Source organism: Bison bison, unplaced genomic scaffold, assembly GCF_000754665.1.
Source record: "Bison bison bison isolate TAMUID 2011002044 unplaced genomic scaffold, Bison_UMD1.0 scf7180017864101, whole genome shotgun sequence".
NCBI classification, from domain to species: Eukaryota; Metazoa; Chordata; class Mammalia; order Artiodactyla; family Bovidae; genus Bison; species Bison bison.
Window position 1 is genome coordinate 3,283,956 of NW_011494673.1, and position 7,118 is coordinate 3,291,073.

The window sequence follows — 7,118 nt, forward strand, 5'->3', positions numbered from 1 at the left end:
GTTCCCTTTTCTCCACACCCTCTCCAGCATTTATTGCTTGTAGACTTTTGGATCGCAGCCATTCTGACTGGTGTGAAATGGTACCTCATAGCCCACTCCTGTTTAAAATCTTCTCAGTTCAGTTCAGTTGCTCAGTCATGTCCAACTCTTTGAGACCCCATGGAATGTAGCACACCAGGCTTCCCTGTCTATCACCAACTTCCAGAGCTTACTCAAACTCATGTCCATCAAGTCTATAGATCTTATTATTACAGATACCCACCCAGACACCAGCCTGGAATCATCTTTCCTTCTCATCATTAACACAGCAAATATTAAGGACTGATAGTAAGGAGAACAGGAAAGATACACCCATTTGAATGCAGAGTTCCCAAAAAAATAGCAAGGAGAGATAAGAAAGCCTTCCTCAGTGATCAGTGCAAAGAAATACAAGAAAACAACAGAATGGGAAAGACTAGAGATCTGTTCAAGAAAATTAAAGATACCAAAGAAACATTTCATGCAAAGATGGACACAACAAAGGACAGAAAATGGTATGGACCTAACAGAAGCAGAAGATATTATTAAGAAGAAGTGGCAAGAATACACAGAAGAACTATACAAAAAAAGATCTTCATGACCCAGATAACCATGATGGTGTGATCGCTCACCTACAGCCAGACATCCTGGAAAGCAAAGTCAAGTGGGCCTTAGGAAGCATCACTACAAACAAAGCTAGTGGAAGTGATGGAGTTCCAGTTGAGCTATTTCAAATCCTAAAAGATGACACTGTGAAAGTGCTGCACTCAATATTCCAGCCAATCTGGAAAACTCAGCAGTGGCCACAGGACTGGAAAAGGTCAATTTTCATTCCAATCCCAAAGAAAGGCAATGCCAAAGAATGTTCAAACTATTGCACAATTGTACTCATCTCACACGCTAGTAAAGTAATGCTCAAAATTCTCCAAGTCAGGCTTCAACAGTATACGAACCGTGAACTTCCAGATGTTCAAGCTGGATTTAGAAAAGGCAGAGGACCAAAGGCAGAGATCATATTGCCAACATCTGTTGGATCAAAAGCAAGAGAGTTACAGAAAAACACCTACTTCTGCTTTATTGACTACACCAAAGCCTTTGACTGTGTGGATCACAAGAAGCTGGAAAATTCTTAAAGAGATGGGAATACCAGACCACCTGGCCTACCTCCTGAGAAATCTGTATGCAGGTCAAGAAGCATCAGTTAGAACTGGACATGGAACAATAGACTGGTTCCAAACAGGTAAAGGAGTACATCAAGGCTGTATACTGTCACCCTGCTTATTTAATTTATATGCAGAGTACATCATGAGAAATGCTGGACTGGATGAAGCACAAGTTGGAACCAAGATTGTTGGGAGAAATATCAATAACCTCAGATATGCAGACCACCACATATGACAGACACTTAATGACACCACACTTACAGCAGAAAGCAAAGAACTAATGAGCCTCTGGATGAAAGTGAAAGAGAAGAGTGAAAAAGTTGGCTTAAAACTCAACATTCAGAAAACTAAGATCATGGCATCTGGTCCCATCACTTCATGGCAAACAGATGGGGAAACAGTGGGAACAATGACAGACTTTATTTTTTGGGGCTCCAAAATCACTGCACATGGGTGACTGCGGCCATGAAATTAAAAGACGCTTGCTCCTTGGAAGAAAAGCTATGATCAACCTAGACAGTGCATTACAAAGCAGAGACAAAGCCAACAAAGGTCCATCTAGTCAAAACTATGGTTTTTCCAGGAGCCATGTATGGATGTGAGAGTTGGACTATGAAGAAACTTGAGTGCTGAAGAATTGATGGTTTTGAACTGTGGTGTTGGAGAAGACTCTTGAGAGTCCCCTGGACAGCAAGGAGATCCAACTAGTCCATCCAAAAGGAAATCAGTCCTGAATATCCTTTGGAAGGACTAATGCTGAAGCTGAAACTCCAATACTTTGGTTACCTGATGTGAAGAACTGACTCGTTGGAAAAGACCCTGATGCTGGGAAAGATTGAAGGTGAGAGAAGAAGAGGACAACAGAGGATGAGATTGTTGGATGGCATCACCAACTCGATGGACATGATTTTGAGTAAGCTCCAGGAGTTGGTGGTGGACAGGGAAGCCTGGTGTGCTGCAGTCCATGGGGTCTCAAAGAGTTGAACATGACTAAGCGACTGAACTGAACTGAAGTAAGGAATGCAGAAGTAATTAACGGGGAAGAGACAGTGCTGGTTAATTCCAGTGCAGTTTGAGGTTCACACCAAATAAACACATAAAGCTACATGATTTGAAATCTCATAATGCCATAATAACCTCAACTTCCTATTCAAAACACCGTCCTGTTCTAAAGCACTCAAAGCTCAGCTCTAAAATAATCATATTAAACTTTTACTTGTGCTGAGATCAAGAATCTGTGCTATTTTCTGTACTGCTCTCCAAGTAAATTACCACTGTTTACTAATATAAATAAGAAACAAAAGGAGAAAACTTAAAAGACACAAAACCCAAAACATACACACATGAAATAATCTTCAGTGATTAGTGTTCTCTTCATCTTTTGAACTGCTGTAGTACTGTATATTGGAGAAGGCAATGGCACCCCACTCCAGTGTTCTTGCCTGGAGAATCCCAGGGACGGGGGAGCCTGGTGGGCTGCCGTCTATGGGGTCTCACAGAGTCAGACACAACTGAAGCGACTTAGCAGCAGCAGCAGCAGCACTGTTTATACACCATATACTCTAGCGTATCACAGCTGCCTTATTTGTTATTTGCTTTCTTGGTATACTTAAGTTTCTTAACAAAATTTAAGCTCTGAGGACATGGCTATTTTATATATAATATATTATTACATTAAATTATTTAATGATAATAAATTATATTGTTATAAATTATATTATAAATGTATTATAATATTATAAACATATATATATTTTATATTTCCTCCACGTTCAGCTTAGTGCCCAATAACTACTCAAGAAATGCTGATTCTCATCCATTGAGAACTCAATTCAATTTATTCAAGAGTTTTTCCAAGAACCCACCACCGGTGGTGTACTAAGATGACCTTACATACTACTTGACAGAAAATAAAAACCCAGATAAGAATTGCTTCTCTTCTTCCTACCTCCAACTCTTGAACTAATTACAAGCATATACATTTATTTTTTGTTCCCTCCTGAAATTACAGTAGATTTGGCACATATGAGGCAAACAATAAATTATACAGTACTAAAGTGATCCATGGTAGCTGCTAAACTGTCCAATTCAAGAACTAAGAAATCATGAAGGACTGGTTATGATATTGTTCAAACAACAAAATCCAAAAACAAGACTTCAAAATAATATTTTGTTAAATTTTTTTAACTTTATAGCTTTCACTTTTATATCTAATATTGGAATACCAATATTCAGATGTCAAATTATAATCTAAGACTAATAAAAAATAATTCAATATCAAAATGTTTAATTTCAACCATAACTTACAGAAAATGTAATTTTCAGTTAGAAAAAAATGTTCTTGACCAGAAGATACCCAACAGAAACACCAGCTCTTTTTTCATACTAAAGGTTTATATTTTTAATACTCAGAGTATGCCTCAAATTCAGATAAGCCATACTTCAAGTGCTCAATAGCTACAACATGGCTAGTAGTTATCCTAACTGGATAGTATTCACACATACATACACCCTTTTATTAAATTCTTACCAGTCCTCTTACACACATACATGTAATATAAAAATTTATAATTTTTTAGATTTTTACTACAAATTATATACAAAAATACTAGAGTCTTCACTATTAATAGGATCCATAGGGATAAAGGCTTCTGTAGAGTAAGTATGATTCTTTAAATAAAAAAAATCTTTTGAAATCTTTGCTATTAAATAGGACTGAAAAAAAAAATAGCACTGAAAATTTATACTGATTCACTTCCACAAAAGAAGAGACTTAAGTCTATACACCTTAAGCAAAAGATCTTAATTTTTACATACCTTTTAACTATCTCAAAGATGTACAGAAAATTACACTATTGACTGGCTCTAGGTTAAAGTCTATACACCTTAGATTTAAAGATTAACCTAAAGTTAAAAGATAGTTTATGTGGAATTTAATTTCCAAAAGTTTTTTCCTTTTTTTCTCCACAATTATCATCTAAGTTCCATGTTACTTACCCATAGCCACAGATCATATATTGGAAACTTGTGCTAGTAACTCTGTGTTTAGAAACAGCTCCCAGTCTCACAGTATAAAGAACCACACTTGACAACTGTTTCTAACACAGTTGGGAACTACCACAGCTTTTTTCCAACTACTAAAAAAAAATACACGAAAAAACTAAAATCAAGACAGAAATTTATCTTAAGTGCATTTTAACTTAAATATTTTACTTGAAAAATTTACTTAACTATTTTAAGGGAGAGAGTCCAGAAGCAAAGTTACAAAAAACTGCTTTTTAAAAGTTTGACTTGCAATAATCAGATATTTTAAATTGTATCTTATATATAGTTACAAACTCTAAAAAATCTAGTATTAAGAATACTGTTCAATGCTTTCATTAATACATTCAGGTATTACTTATGCACATACATGCATATAATTCTGCTGAATTTTCACAATATGAACTACAGGGATTATCTAAGACTGGTCAAAGAAAATATGTTTGACCATATCTTTGATACTATAAAGAGAACTACTGAAAATCTGAACAAGCCTTCATTTCATTGGGCTTCCCTGGTGGCTCAGACGGTAAAGTGTCTGACTGCAATGCGGGAGACCAGGGTTCAATCCCTGGGTCGGGAATATCCCCTGGAGGAAGAAATGGCAACCCACTCCAATACTCTTGCCTGGAGAATTCTATGGACAGAGGAGCCTGGTGGGCTACAGTCCATGGGGTCACAAAGAGTCGGACACAACTGAGCGACTACACTTCACTTCACTTCTTCATTTCATCAGAAGAAATTTAAACCACTTTATTGTATGCCATCTTACATAAAGTGTGTTCAACAAGTATTTGGAGAATGAATGAATGAATGTGCCATGCACTGTGTGAGGTACTGGTAAAACAGAGCAACCAAATAGAATCTTGTACTTGCCCTCCAACAGCTTAGAAGAGACATAAATAACCAAGCAGGCAATAATAGTACAGTATGTCACATGCTGTAATAGGAATAAGCAGAAGGCACTATGAGAATACGGAGAAGGAAATGGCAACCTACTCCAGTATTCTTGCCTAGAATCCCATGGACAGAGGCTGACCCTTGTGGGCTACAGTCTGGGGTCACAAAGAGTCAGACATGACTTAAAGAGTCTGAGTACAAACATACTATGGAACACACAAGAGCATCTAATTCAATCTTAGATGATGTTAAGAGTATGTTGTTGGGATATTAGTTGAAGGTTTCTTGAAGAAAGTCTAAGGTGAGACGGTATCTACTGGGAGTTAGTTAATCAGAAAGAAGTGTGTGTGAAGACTGAAGGTGCTCACCTCCAGCCATCTCAAGGAACTGCAAGTTGCTCCATATTGCGGTATCCATATTAGGTGCCAGATTATGAAGGGTGCCACAAACACTTTATTTAGATTTTATCTGGAAGGCCAAGGATAGCTACTAAACTGGTTTTAAATAGAACAGTGAGATGTTCTGATTTGTGTTTTAGGGAAATTACCTGAATGTATAGACACTTGGAAATGGACAGCACTAGTGGTAAGTGGTCAATTAGGAAGCTACAACGGAGTAATACAATGGAGAGATGAACATAGCTTGAACTATGGTAATAAATATCAAAGAACTGAATACATTTGGGATATAGTCACAAAATCATAAACTTTGGTGACTGAATGGATATAGGTGGGACGGAGAAGAGGTTGGCACCATGAATCATACTGATTTGGGCAATCCAATGGATGGTGGTGCTATGTACTAATAAGGAAGAAACCTTTGTAGGTGAGACACGGATCAAGGTGGGAGATGACTTCAGGTTTGGGTTTTGAAGTACTCGTAAGACAATCAAGTGGAGACTCTCAACAAAGCTAAATATATTGATTTCAGGCTCCAGTGAGTGATTTGGGTTGGAGATAAAGAATCAGGGAATTCTGTCACTCTGAAAATACACTACAGTAGGAGTTCAGAGTCAAAAGTGTAGATTAGCTGTCATTATTTATATATGGTACAATACTAATTTTCATGGCAGATATGTCATCCAACTCTTTGAGCATTAGCTATATAAGTGGACAGTTATCTACGTCAAAATTATCGTTCAGTTCAGTTTGGTTGCTCAGTCGTGTCCGACTCTTTGAGACCCCATGGACTGCAGCACGCCAGGCTTCCCTGTCCGTCACCAACTCCTGGAGCTTACTCAAACTCATGTCCATTGAGTTGGTAATTCCATCCAACCATCTCATCCTCTGTTGTCCCCTTCTCCTCCTGCCTTCAATCTTTCCAGCATCAGGGTCTTTTCAAATGAGTCAGTTCTTTGCATCAGGTGGCCAAAGTATTGGAGTTTCTCAGCTTCACCATCAGTCCTTCCAAAGAATACTCAGGACTGATTTCCTTTAAATGGACTGGTTGGATCTCCTTGCTGTCCAGGGGACTCTCCAGAGTCTTCTACAACACCATGGTTCAAAAGCATCAATTCTTCGGCACTCAGCTTTCTTTATAGTCCAACTCTCAAATCCATACATGACCACTTGAAAAACCAAAGCTTTGAGACGGACCTTTGTTGGCAAAGTAATGTCTCTGCTTTTTAATGTGCTGTCTAGGTTGGTCATAACTTTTCTTTCATTACTGTATATATTAAAAAAAAAATCTGTGGGTCCCAGAATTGACAAGAATTCGTAACTCTAACTTGATAAAAAAATAAAAGAAAGTCAACTGACAACTAATTCAAGGATTAATATCCTTTGGGAATAGCTTAGCTTTCTTTTCATTCTTTTCTGTTACAAATCACATTTTGTTCTCCTAAGGCATTTTCTCCCTTCGCTTGCAGGAAAGTAGTAGTACAGAACAGCCTCACCCACAATTGGAACATTTGAAATTCCTTCTATTCTCATATTTTACCTCCAGTTTTGCATTTTCAGTATTTCCTAAAGTGACAAAATTCACAAAACACAATCA